Raw genomic sequence first — 14,477 nt, 5'->3', positions numbered from 1 at the left:
TGAAGCTGCGGTGCCCAAGGCAAAATTAAAACAGTTGAGGGTTTACACTACAACAGCTAAAAAACAGACCAGATTGCTACATTTGTAAAGCTGTTAGCTATTAATAAGGCAAGCAAAATAATATGGATAAAATATAACAGGAAGATGGGAAAAGGGGAAAGGGGAAGGAATTACAGCCTAGCATGTCATTAAGAGGTTTTTATTTGAAAATTCTTATCTTTCCTTCCCTAAATTTATTCTACAATCGATTCTATTAAAATTTACAATCCAGTACTGAACTCCCATAGCAATTTAATGTTACCTCATACTGACACTTTGTTACAGAGATTGTATTTGGTGAATACAAAATTTAACAAACAGTAATGAACAATATGTGATTATGATTTCCAGTGTTGACCTTTGCTCAAAGGTCTGAATCAGAAGGTTTATGCCCCACAGCAGAGATTTGTGGATACCATTTCCACACAAATCTGACTTCTCTCTTACTTTTCGGAACAGCTTTAGGGACACTAATGCCTGACAAGAAGTCTTATTCAATAACAGCAGATATCAAGACACCATACCTGAGGTCCCTGAATTTCCAACCATTCATTACTTCCCCAGTCCAAGACTGGAGTGTTAGCCCCCGACCCCACACAATTTGTGTGGAGCCTAAGAGAGTGTCTGAATTGATTCTTATAAATTTTAATAGATTAGATTTCTATTTCACATTATAGGGTGTTGGCCTCTATAGCAATATTAATAAATGCTCCGGTGCAACTGAGCTGTACATTCATAGCAGCAAGAAGTGGCTGTAGCGGTCTTTCTTGTGACCAAGTTCCCATGCCCTACAACACAAAGGGTCTACAATTTACCAGGCAAGAAAAATGTACCTCAAGAGGCAGAGAGATATTGAAAGAATTGCATCCAGCTTTGTCAAGATGGCTTCCATACAGCATTTAACAATTGTATGGCACTGGTAGTAGCTATTATAATCAAGAGGACACTCATTTGTCTTACATTGGGCATCTTTGAAACTAGTATTGAAAATGTTTACAGTGTTGCACCGTTGAGGATGCTCCAGTTATACTGCTATTTTCCAACATTGATGGGTATATAAAATTGTGGAAAATGAACTAAAGAAAACCTGTTCAATATAGGTTTGGCCTCCACTGCTTATAAATCCTAATATGTTTGCATAACCACAAGATAAAAATTTAGACGCTCGCTGTAAATCATTAGTAGCTTATACTGTACATGGATCATGACTATCAAGAAATATGGGATTTAGACTTTAAAATTCTTAAGAGGAAAAGATTATCAACTGCGCTTCATGCACAGAGGTCACTAAATTGAATTTCACACTTAATGACTATGCCGAGAAATAGGATAAATTATGTGATATTGATATTCTGGACAAGTTCGTCTCTATCCTTCTCAAGCTTTTTTTTAATGTAGCTGCATAATTAATTGCTGAGAGATCTGCAAATTATATAAAAGGCTGCACGGCCCCAGACACACTCGCTGTTTTTGGTGACTTTGGGACTTGGATGCCATAGACCAGCAATTTAATGAGTCTATTCTAAGATAAGACATTTGGTATCCAGTCTGTAATAATCATGTTGAGGATATTTGTGCTGGGTGAACCTGCTGGAAGCCTAATAACATCCATGATAGTGAAAAGAGTGATGTTAGTGTCCAAATTACTGTACCATGAACTATTGTTGCCCCAGCAGTAGAAAAGCAAAATAAATAGGCGTATATATTACTGATATCAGCAGATATTGTTGGAGATTTCTTTTAGAACCAGCAGCCTGAAGAAACGTTCAAGAGAGAATGTTGCACCTTCAAAACATTTTTTGCTTACCTTGCAATTGGATTGAATTGAAATTGCTTCTGACAGTTGAGGGCCTCTGGATTACGGAAAAAAAATGTTTGTTTACTCACAATCAGAATATCAGGTATGAAATTCTCACAGTTGTAATTTTATCAGAAGAGGCGATGGAGTATAGGATAGAGGAAAGGGGGATGGGATAGCATTTGAGAAGGTAGCATATAACAGAATATTACCTCCCACAACATCTAAAAGTCCTGCAGGTCCTATGAAATGCTCAGTGATGAGTGTATGGTTAGAAATAATGTACCTCACCAAAGAAACAACAGTGAACTGCATCAATAAAGACCCATGGCCAAGATTGCCTGCCTAAACAGCTGTGTGTGTAGGAATGTGGAAATAGCAATTGCACCAACTTTTGCATTTAAGTGGCAATAGGTTTCTGAGGGTTGCTTCTGGCGGATGAAGATAAAGATAAAAGGCACAGTTGTGGTCATTACTTTGCAGAGAAACTTAACTAATTGAAGATTACTTCATACTTTTGCAGTTCAATGACATAGTAAAATATAAAGCCAGAACTTAAATGTACCAATAGTATTGAACAAATAAATATTAATATACCATTCCTTGTCTCATCTAAGTCAATAATGATTGATTTTTGATAGTTTAGAGTATGCTGAAAAAATTGTGATGTAATCATTTAGTATTCATCCATTAAGTCATTTCTTGCTTTCATGTCTCCAGCTGTAGTTGTAACCAGTGGCCTCTTTTCCACTAATCTGCAAACTCAATCCAGTTTTTTTTTGAAGAACTTACTGAAATTAAATAGCTTACAGAAACATCGTTGCTCAAGATAGATTCCTCTCAATGAGGAAGAAGCGCAGCCTTATTGCAGGAAGAATTAAAGACATATTTATGACCAAGTACCGTTACTTGTGAAAATAAAAAAGACACATGTATGGTCATGTATTTTACAGAGCAATTTAACACAATGAAGATTAGTGTTCTAGTATATTTCATATTTAGCTCAGGAGGCATGATTTTCTGGAATAGTATTTGGGCACAACCTAAATGGATGAACTGCAATATAGTATAATGTATAATTAAATATGAAATATAAACTATTTGAATATACAGCAAAATTAAAACAACCACTTTGAGTATAATTGGCTAGACAAAGTTTGATGCTATGGCAGAAAATATTTACAGATTTTAGATTCCAATAAAATTCAATATTTCAAAAGAATGGCAATAATACATATCCGGAATTCTATCCTTTGGTTATTACATGAATTATGTGTGAAAAAACAAAGTAGGAAAATTGAAATACAATGAGCTCAATGATGAAATGCCTTTTGAATGAAAGCACGGCTAATGCTGTAAGGGTAAGTTTCGGGCTGATGTACTGTCTCCTGCCTGAACCAAGTTTCAAATCATTCACGGTGATGTGATCCGATTTTGTTATTATCCTGCCTCATTCAATTAAACAAATCCTGAAATAATTGTCAGATCTTGGCGAATGTAATATTAGTGTTTTTAAGCAGTGTGCAGTTTCAACAACACTCCTGCTAACAAAAAGTTAACAGCCCAGGTAAAATCAGAAAGTGTAAAATGTGGGAAGAAATCTTTAATGTCTCGGAGCTAGCATGCTATTAATACAGCACTAAAGCTTCGCAGTCTTTTTTATGATGTCATCTCAATCTCAATGAGTTACTGTCTTTTATAACACTTCAGACTGTATATTGCCCTCCATGAACACACTCCGAACCATTAGCCTGTAGATGTGCACGGTGGGTGTGTGATATATTTGCTGTCATATGGTAAAATAAACGTAAAATTGCTCAGAAATGACTGTGGAGAATTCACTGCAAAATAAAATCAGAGCAAAATGAATAGAAAGTTCCAAAATAAAAAAAAGCAATCTTGGATTCAATTTAGATTTACTTTAAATTACAAAAGCATTGCTGCACTATTGACAGCAAATAAGAATATATTATGAGAGTGAAATCACTTGCTTATCTTTCCTATCTAAGGCAGTTTAGTGTTGTGATTATAGCATGGGACATTACTCACAACAGAGGAGGGCAATTTCACAATCATGTTTTTGTTAAATTAGTTAAGCAAACGTCAGTTTAACTCTGTTTGAGTCAATAAAGGTACTGAACTTTCTTTTGATATTGTTAAACTCTACCTCATCTTCTATTGTAGCCCCACTTACATGTTGCAATCCTTTCTCTATAGTGGATTCTCTTAAAAAGCCTGTATTTCAATGAGTGTTCAAAATGAAGTCTTAATCCAGCCCATTAGTTGAGTAATTAAAATTTATTTGCATTTGCAAAATTGAAAATAGTATTACAGGCTGCTAACATGTTCACTATTCCTATTAAGATACATTCTACAATGCTTTAATGGTCATTTATTACTCTTCAACATTATTTCCCTCTTTCGTAATTTTAATTAAGTTTTTAGTTCTTAATTTTTTTTCCAATTCGCCCTCGGAGAGAGCAGAAGACATCCTGAGTACAATTATTCCATCAGTAATAAATGTAAGATTCAGGACAAGATGAGAATTTAAACTTAGTGCTTACAATCTATCCAAATTAGGCCGCTGCCTATTCCTTTCATCGCAACATCATTTCACGAAATTTAATGTCATCTGGGTACGTTTATAACGGTGCAGATCCCATTAATTATTTCAAGAACGGATTGGGGCACGAATTATTTTAGCAAGAATTGCTATTTCTAGTTTTGATCAGTGAAAAATGAATATCAAAATGAGACATTTGGCACAACTTTATTTCAATTGTATACTCTTTCACTGCATTTATTGCAGATGTAAAAGGCGTTTCGTTTTGTGATGTTTATGCCTCAGGCAAACTCGCATAAACAGCACGACAATTAACGGCAGGAACCAATGAGGATGATTTCCCCTGGCTGCTGTGCGCAGCAACATCATATCAAATGCAGAAACATTTCCTTCTCATTGGTATTTCTAATGAAATTGTAAGTACCTTCAAAAAGAGCGCATTTATAATTTTACTAGAAGTATTGAGTCGAGGAAGTCGTCCAGCACTTGGTTACCGTGCTGTTCCACAAAGTGTCTGAAGGAACCACCTTTGCCATTGTCCTTCTGTTTGTTTCTGGTGTTTTGCAAAAATAAAATGTTCCCATGGTAGGTACTATTCAAATTACCAGGGGAATTTACTTGAAAGAGTTAATAATCTCAACTGTGTGGGATGAGTACAATTAACTTACAATTAACACATTTGAAACGACACCGGGGACTTTAGATTAACAGTCATACTTGCTGGTGTTAATTCAACACTGCAAAACTCAAAAAACACCTCCCACCCAGTTTCCTAGGCGATGTCATCTACATACATTATAGAAGCAAAAATAGTCAAACAAAAACAAAATTAGAGAACAATAATTAGTCGCAACTGTTTGTCCAACCCATTTGAATTTCAGACACTCTGAAAACAAGCAGAATAACATTTTGCTTCAAAATGTTGTTTCACTATTTTAAACTTCTGAACTTAATAGTATTTTGGAGGGGAAAATTAGAAATTGTTATAGCTTTTGTCTATTTCACAACAATCGTTTGATTAAACTGAAATGCACTTCTAGTTTGGGACAATACAACATCCACTGAAAAAATATATTCGGACTGTCATCGCAGTAAACCTAACCTAACGTGTGATATATCCTAAGGTTGGCCAGACTTTACAGCACTGAAGAGTAGTGTTCTGATGGTGGTGTACTAACCAGCTGAGAATAAGTCTGCATAAAAGAATAGAAGAATATTGTGCTGAGTGAATGATGTAATCCAACTGTGTGCAAATAGTTCCAACTTGTGTGTTTACAATTTCAAAGGCCATTGTTCAAAATTAAATTAATTTTAACTAGCCAGTTCAAAGGCTTTTTTTTATTGCTGAATCCACCATTCACAAGGGCTGCAATCCTCTACGTTCCAAAATGATGAAACGGATTGTAAGACTAATAACGACTTTGTTAAGATGAACATAATTAATCAATTTCACATCAAGTAGTAGTAGTACTCCATGGTAAGTTACAATGTAAAATTATAATCATAAGGAGTCATTTTGTGACTGTTCACATCCAGCAGCAAACATGACTCTCCAAGAAGACATTGCCAAAATTTACATCCACAGTACCCACATTTTACAACTACTTGGCTGTCAGAAAGTAAGGCTCCTGACTGGGAGGATGAAAAACACATCGCAAGTATAAAGTGAGATAGTGTGAGTAGGCTTTTAATGTTTCAGTGCAAGGTATAATATCAGCCTTTACTATTTCCTCTATGTCACAACTGTATTGGTTTTCATGTGGTCATAAAATCACAAGTCCTTGCTATGGTTTTGTCAGAGATTTGATTTGATTTGATTTATTATTGTCACGTGTACCAAGGTACAGTGGAAAGTGTTTCCTTGTGTGCTTTACAGGCAATTTACAGGCAGATTAATTTCCAGTTCAGAAAACATTTGACAAGATCATACCACATCTTCTTTCATTATGGCTTTGGATTATTTGTTGTGAAATCCAACGCAAGCAGCTGGGGTGAAAATAGCAGGAATTCTGTTTGTGAGCTACAGATTCAGTGTAATCAAGTACCGTTAACTGGGGAAGTATTAATAATTATTTGTTGCTCCTATTTTGTATTAATTTACAAAGAAAAACACTCATTCAAATGCTTACTCAATGCAGCCCAGTATAGAAAATTTCTAACTTGGAAAAAGACATTACCTTCCCTTTGCAGGTGGTTTGCATTGGTAGAATTCAGTAGCATAGTTCACCTCATACTTCCAAATGACATCCAAAGTTTAACCTCTGCCATTATCCATGTAGAAAATCCATCTGTTCACTGTTGTAAGTCCTTTCACTTAGAACAATTCTACCAATAAACATTCATTTGACTCTATCTCAAGATTTTTATTTGTTTTTGTTGTCAACATCTTCTGGAACAATTCTAGTCATTTCTGTTCTGCATTTGACAAAAGCCAATGCAGAAACAAACTTTGTCTTTGGTCTCTGGATATAAATCTATTGATATCCCAAAGCTACCAGTAATTGCTTTGTATGCCAATGCTAGTAGTGAGAACTTTATCAATGTTAATACTCACATTACTTACAGAAAATCATTGTGCTTTTATGTAATATTATAACATAAGATTAAATGGATGAGGTTGTCTATTTCTGATATGTAATTGGATCGTCGAGGACTAAAAAAGGGAAGACTTGCGGTTGTATATTGTCTTTCGTGACCACAGGATATATAAGGGCACTTGGCAGTGAGATGTTTTTTGAAGTGTTAGAAGTGCTTCTCCAATTTTTTTTTACACAGGAAGCCATCAAAAAACAGCAACATAATAATGAACAGATAATTCATTGTAGTAATATTGATCAGAATATCTCATATACTGCTTTGAATAGTGACATCGGATCCTCTATGTTCACCTTGCCTGAAATAGACTATTTCTGGCAGTGCAGTGCTACCTCAGTACCATACTAGACTGTCAGTCATTGCATTTTGTGCTGAATTCACTGGGGTGAGAATTGAACCCATGACCCTCTTACTCGGCATCAGTCACACCTGCCTTTACTGCTCTGAATGAATGGTCATTGCACAGCATTGATCACACTTCTCCATTATCTGGCAACTTGGCTCCCCTCTGCCAGCTCCTGGTGATAAAATAGTCACTCCAACCAAGTAATTGGACTGAAAAATCTCTTCATAAAATTTAGGCATTAGTAGTATTTTTAATGTGTTCATTTCTTCATAAATTACATGGAGTTGATTTCCAAACTGTTTATAAAAATGTCTTGCTCCTTTCCTTTTTTTTGTATTCTGAGGCATGATTTCCTGCAGAAGTGTATATTTCAAAATTCAGATATTTGTGTTGGCCACATCGTTGAAATGCCGCTACCTATATCTTTGACCTTTAAAGATATGAAGAAGAGAAACTCTTTCTCAATGCATCATACATTATTGCATCTGACACAGTGGCAAACGCTGCTGGTGCTGATGGGTCGAAATAAACCCATATGATTTTGACTTATTATCTGTAATAAACTTTTCTGGTACAAATTTGCATTTTTTTACAGTAGCTCAGAACATATGGCTGGATCTGAAATTGCCTTAAATCAGTTCCACTAATTTGGCTTTGCAAAAGTAAAAAGGAACATAAAATCAGCAAATTATACAACAAAAACATGACATTACAATGTAATTGTTTTAATTTGGTTATGTAAAAGGTCCCCAAACAGCCATCAGTTGTGATTATGAAGCAGCTCCCAATAAAGGTTACAACGTCTGGTTATATGGATGCTGTCAGCACTGTTTTCTGAATCCCATGACTGCAACCATTTTCAGTGCTGCATACTGAGCTCTGATCACTCTGAAATGTTCAGTTCTGGTTACTGAATCCTGCTTAGACAGATATTCTAAGTGTAGCTATAGAATTCCAATGACATAGAAGTTTGCAATACTGGTTAATGAGTCCTCATTATGTAGAAGCTTTCCTTTAGCTTGTGTTTAATTAAATACATTTCTGGCTGTAGTTTCATCCATCTTAAAGTTTTGTCAAATGTTCTGAGACAAAGGATGTCACTACCTACAGGTACAAAGCAAAAAGCTGGCATCAGACCTAAATGCACATAATTAAATAATTATTTGTGTAGCCACACTGTAAAATATGAAGTCCATTGAACTGTGTGAGGTTGAAATGAGCATTTAGGTATATCAAGTAATTCTGAATATTGTAAACCATACTTTTCCAAAAAAAAACATTTATTTTGTTGCCAGATTATATTCTGAAAAAGAAGCATTTTAAGTAAGTTGCGAGCAACTTTGGAATGTTACATTAAATTTTGCCATATATTATCTTAATTGGGAACTTTTAGCTCTAGGCATTCGGTCGAACTTCAATGAACTGCAAAATAGTTTGCAGCCCTTTCAATGTGTCGTGCTGGGATATATAAGGATATTTCCACAGAAAGAAATAAGAAAAATCACTCCATCTTTCAGTTTCTTGCTGCTTGCACATTTCTGTTGAGGACATTTTTCAGAAATGTGCCCATACACGTCTCTTAATAAACACATAAATATTATCCTGTCTTGAAGAGAAAGACAATTTACATGAAGGTGCTGTGACATGCATGCACAGTTTTGACTGCAGCCTATATTGGTCATTAATGCTACTGAGTTTAGAAGCAAAGGATTTGTATTCCACTACACAGTACGCAGCAGTTGAACAGAATCTTTGCTGTGCTCTGTTCTTTTCCAAATTTGACGCCTGCAGACGTTGCAACAAAGTATTTGCCAAATTCAGCTGTAACATTATGATGATTGACAAATTCAGGCTATCAATTCTGCGTCAAGTCTATTTAAATATGTTTAAAAAGAATTAAGCATCCAACACAATTCAAAATTGAAAACCATTGTAATAAGATAAATAACTGTTAGTTTTAATAGCCATAACAAAGCAAAAATGATTGTTAATAGAAAATTAATCATTATAATTAAATTTCATGCACAAATTCATAACTAAAAGGCAACTATCAGTCCCTTAAAACAAAAGTGCGAAGATCTTCACAATAAAGTTTATTTTGTTAAATTTTCTTTTATTACAAAGGGCCTACCTCATTCAAAAATGAACCACAAACCTTCAAGCACTGAGGGGGTTAAACCCAAAATTGACCTGTTTTCTGTGGATCATTCAGTTATCTATGAAAGAAACCACAATAACCATTGAGTAAAATGAATGCTACTTGCATGCAGTTTCATCAGATTATCTGAGGATCTTTGCAGTCGCTTGGAAATTGCATTGTTGCATGTCTGAGTCTAATTCATAATCAAATAACAGCTCATCCCACAAACTGCATTGAGTTCTACTTCAACAGTTCTTTCAGAGTGCAGAGCTATGAATAGAAAGGAAAATATGCCCAAACATAAAAGAAATAAGATGGTGACAAAGACAACATTGACAGAACAGTGTTAGGAAAGCTATGATTTTCATGCAGCCATTTATTACTGTTAGGTGGGAGTAGCCAATATCCTTATTAACTGCAACATAATCTACTGTGCGGGTCCAATTTGAAAAGAAAATTCAAACGCTGCATTTCAATGGTTATAGAATGTGAGGGTGTTTTGTTCTGCTGTCTGAGTTATTGCGGCTGCATGTTATCTCTCTTCAGGCATGGACAAGATAAATGATGTTTGCTGTTCTAAAGAATAAATCTGACTTTGAGAGGACTGGCCAACTGACAAGTGTTTGTCCATCTGACATAAACATTTTGAACTTGAAGCCATTGATCTCACATTGCAAAGACATTATTTACTGAAAGCACCCATGGCTCTAGCTTGTGTTTATATTCAATCTGTCTAGCTGGGATTATTGTGCTTGTTAATATGAATACTGGCATCCAGAAGGTTATTCTGGAAATTTCGGAAAGGGGGAATACGTGAAGCATTCCGAACCAATGGTTGGAGCAGGAGCCGTGACCAATGTGAAGAGCTCTGACTGAATTTCAAGATTACATTGACTCTGTGGGAGCTGCCCACAGCTGTCCTTCAAACTACAAGACATGAAAGGGAAAGCCACTGGGAGGTCTGCTTTTAACTGCACTAGTCGCTCTGCTAGCAGTGATGGAAGCTGTCGAGGCATACCACTCATCAGACTGGAGGCATCTGACACTGCGTTAGGTCCTTACTGTTCAACTTTCTGTTTTCCAGAGGGCAACAGTGCAGTACTAAAATGTTGGGCATTTTTTTAAGTAATTAATTTCCAAATTCTTTTCCCCTCCCCATCAAATTCACTTAAATAAAATTAAGATGTAAAATGGAGCTGATGTATTCTATACAATGGCATAATTTAATCTCCAGTTTGTCTTTAACGTTTAGAAGCTGATGTATATTTCCTTCCCATTAAACAAAATCACAGTGACATTAAAGTAACCTCTGTTGTGAGCTGTACCCCTTCCTGTTTTGAACTGTAGAATATTTTCAATTCAGAATTTAGCAGGTATTTACGCTCTTTTCAATCTAATGTACACTTTAATTGAAAGCAATGATTTAGAAGTGGGAGCAGTGAATCAGCGGAAGTCTTTTTAGTACGGCTGGTGTTTGTCAGTAACATGTTATGTAGATTTATGGTTTTTGTACGGTGATCTTTGCTTGGATTGCTTTGTGTAAAGCGACGTCCAGAGCCAGTGTCAAAATCACCCGTACTCACCTTGTGGCTGTCTTTCATCATTTATCATGTTTTGTGCCATGTACTAGTGAAATTACATAAATATATTTCTTTTCCTCACAAATACTTCCAGGTAGTTTTGAAACCATTTTACCCGAAAGAAGCGCACCGGCAGTAATATTTGTGGCAGGATTTGTGACAATATCTTATTCATGACAAAGTGAAAGATTACTTTATGCCAGTCACATACTTCCTTCAGAAATTTCTGTGTGGCTTTTTATGAGTAAGTTGAGGAATATTGAAGAAAAGATTGTATACATTTGATTTTTGATTTTTTTTTTGAAATATTGCTTCTTGACAAACGAAAACAAATTCCTGCAACTTTAACCACAGCTATCATTAACGTCTATGAGTCTGAGGACACAAAGGACATTAAAGCTCTCACTGTAGTGGCAGTAATGTTGTTTACACTTCACTGGCTCCTACTTTGGACCTATGACTATGGAATGATTCATGAACAGTGCAAAGGACAAAATGAAACATTGTCTCTTTTTCTTGTGAATCCTTTGTGTTCTAAAGAGATAATTTCAAATTGCAGCCACAAGCAACTAAACATTGATTGATGTCACACTGCTGATTTACAGAAACAGACATTTCGGTGGCTGCTTTAATCTGAAATCTAACTTCAAACTATGACACAAATCAAACTGCCATAATCCATCACAATGTAAAAAGTCAATGAACATTTCTTCATTTCCAGGCTATAACTTGGTTACGGTAAAGGTGGCTTGTGGTGTTATATTCACTGGAGGCTGTCGCCACATTGCAGACTCTCAAGCTGCATAGTTTATCTGTCCCTGCCCTCATTTCAGCAGACAGGAGCATTTACCAATCTCTTAGCTTTCTGGCCTGAAATTAACAGTGACATGTGCTTTGACATAGTTAGGGAGGGAATTACAATCATACCACTAGTGGGAAGATAACTATGGTGCCGGAGAAAGAATGTATTATTTTTCAATAAGTCCACAACTCTAAATATTGCCTTATGTGTTGTGGTATAAAGACTTTTAATATATATAATAATAATAACATGGGTTGATAATGAACGCATGTTTGTTAAAAACAGACTAATGTTGAAGTCCATGGGAAGGTAAGAATGTAAAGCTGTCACAAAAGAGGGCAAGAGGGCAGTGATTGTTTTACAATCAAACTTTGGGTAGCTGGCTGGAGGAACACACCATCTGTTGCTTTTAGAGAGAAAGCTAGTTTGATTTGTGGGCATTTCTCTCTCCACTAGCCCCAAGTCCAACAGGGAGTAATAGAATGAAACTTAGCTCAGAGCTCTTTTTCATTTGGGTCACCAGGTCACACTGATCACACCCAAAATACTGCTTTAAAGAGAAAACCATTGGATCCAATACTACCCAACCCAAGTGAACACTCAAACAACCTGGGAACCAACTCTGGGACAATATAGTGGGACTTTGGAATGGGACAGTCCTGAGGAAGGGTCACTGTACCTGAAACATTAACTCTGATTTCTCTCCACTGCCGGTCCTGCTAAGCTTTTCAAGCAATTTCTGTTTTTGCTTCTGAACATGATGGGACATTGGGTCATTACCCACTATTTTGGGGGGAAGGAGTCTAACAGCAGCTAGCTGAGAGGGCTGAGCAGACACCCCATCGCATTTTCAATATTCAGTTTCTCTCTTAGTAAAAAAGAAAGAAAATAGAAGCAAAGAGTGAACATAGTGAAACAAATGCAAGTCACCACTATATGGCACAATTTGATCCCTTTGCTAACAATACAGTAAGTGGTGGACCAAGCTTATTACATGTAACAACTAACCTAAGAACTGGATACTGCAAAGCTGCAAATATTATAGCTAAATTGGGCACAGTTGGTTGAGTTAATACTTGTGACTTGCTATCTGTTTAGAGGATGGTTGTATTAATTCTGTAGAAGTGGTAGTATCCTGTCTTTGAACAAAAAGCAGTAAGTTCAAGTCCCACTCCAGACTTGACCATGGGAGGTGTATTCCTGGCATTGCCAGGAGTATTAACTTATGGATCCATTTACTCTATAGACTCATACAGCCATATCGCATGGAAACAGACCCTTCAGTCCAACCAGTCCATGCCAAACATTGAGTCCAATGGCAGACAGTAAGAAAAAGTGTGATTCCTCATCAGCCAAGTGGTTCAATAAATTTGGAGCCTCTATCAGATTCCCTATACATAGTTCCAGTCTACACAGTGCATGTAAAAATGTATGCTACCATAGCAACTTAGAGATTGCTGGTATGGAGCAGGTTTATACCAACTGTACAATGTTTGCTCCCTGCTCTGGAAAATGGTTCCTGTCTCTTGCCTTACCCTTGTCAGAACTTGTGGCACTGTGGGTTGGACCTGCCTTCAGGCAGAGAATGACAGAAATGCTGTAGTACTTTCAGTCCAAATAATAAATTGTGAAGCAACACATTTAATATCTGTAACTGCTGTACTTACAGCTGATGTAAAATTTCTTCACTATTTTAATACTATCTTAAAAATGTCTGGAAAAAATCATGGCCAAAATGTACTCTCAAGTAAAGGCAAATATTTAGTTCAGACTCCCTAGAGAGAAGTGTCACCCTTTATTTCCTGTATGTCATCGTTTTAAATTGCTTCTGGACAAAACCTGCCCAGAAAGATCTAAAATGCATTAAAGTTTACCTTCAATGAGAACTGTGTGCTGCCATGAATTATAACACAGCCTTTCACCCTTAGGACCAAACTGTGAATCTAGACCAGACTGCTAGTATGAAAGTCTTCCCAGTCTAATGATCATAAAAGCAAGAAATGAAATGAGTTTTGATAGTCTTAAATTAATTCATACACAAAACCATTCCAGTTACCAGCTAAAATTAACTGCAAACTAATAGGATGAATCGGATTTCTATTAGAAAAATGACAAAATTTATCAATTATTATAATTATCATATATAATTAAGTCATAAAGCAATGGGTGGTATGGACAAGGGGAAATGACACATAGTGAACACAGTCCCTGCTTTAAAATTGTCGAGTTTTGTTCCACTCATAGAGGGTTGGGATAGACAATCTTCAGGGAGATAGACTTCTTGTGAGTTTGGGATTTTCACAAACATTACATGAACACATCTGTCTAGATGAACTTTTCCAAAGTTAGCAATATCAAAATGATATCTTATGCCATAAGGACATTAGGACATTCCTGTTATTTGGTATTGGTAATAGTGGGCAGCAGGAGATTTAAAACTTCAGCTCTGTGCACATTGGGCCTAGGAATTCCACATTTGCCATCTTCCATACATCATTTTACATATTTCCATAAACATCCACACCTTCCACCACCGACACTCAGTAGCAGAAGTGTGTACTATCCAAAAGAGGCATTGCAGAAATTCATCTAAGACCCTTAGGTAGAATTTTCC

The sequence above is a fragment of the Hemiscyllium ocellatum genome, chromosome 5 (genome assembly GCF_020745735.1).
Source record: "Hemiscyllium ocellatum isolate sHemOce1 chromosome 5, sHemOce1.pat.X.cur, whole genome shotgun sequence".
NCBI lineage: Eukaryota > Metazoa > Chordata > Chondrichthyes > Orectolobiformes > Hemiscylliidae > Hemiscyllium > Hemiscyllium ocellatum.
Note: the sequence above shows the minus strand (reverse complement) of the source record.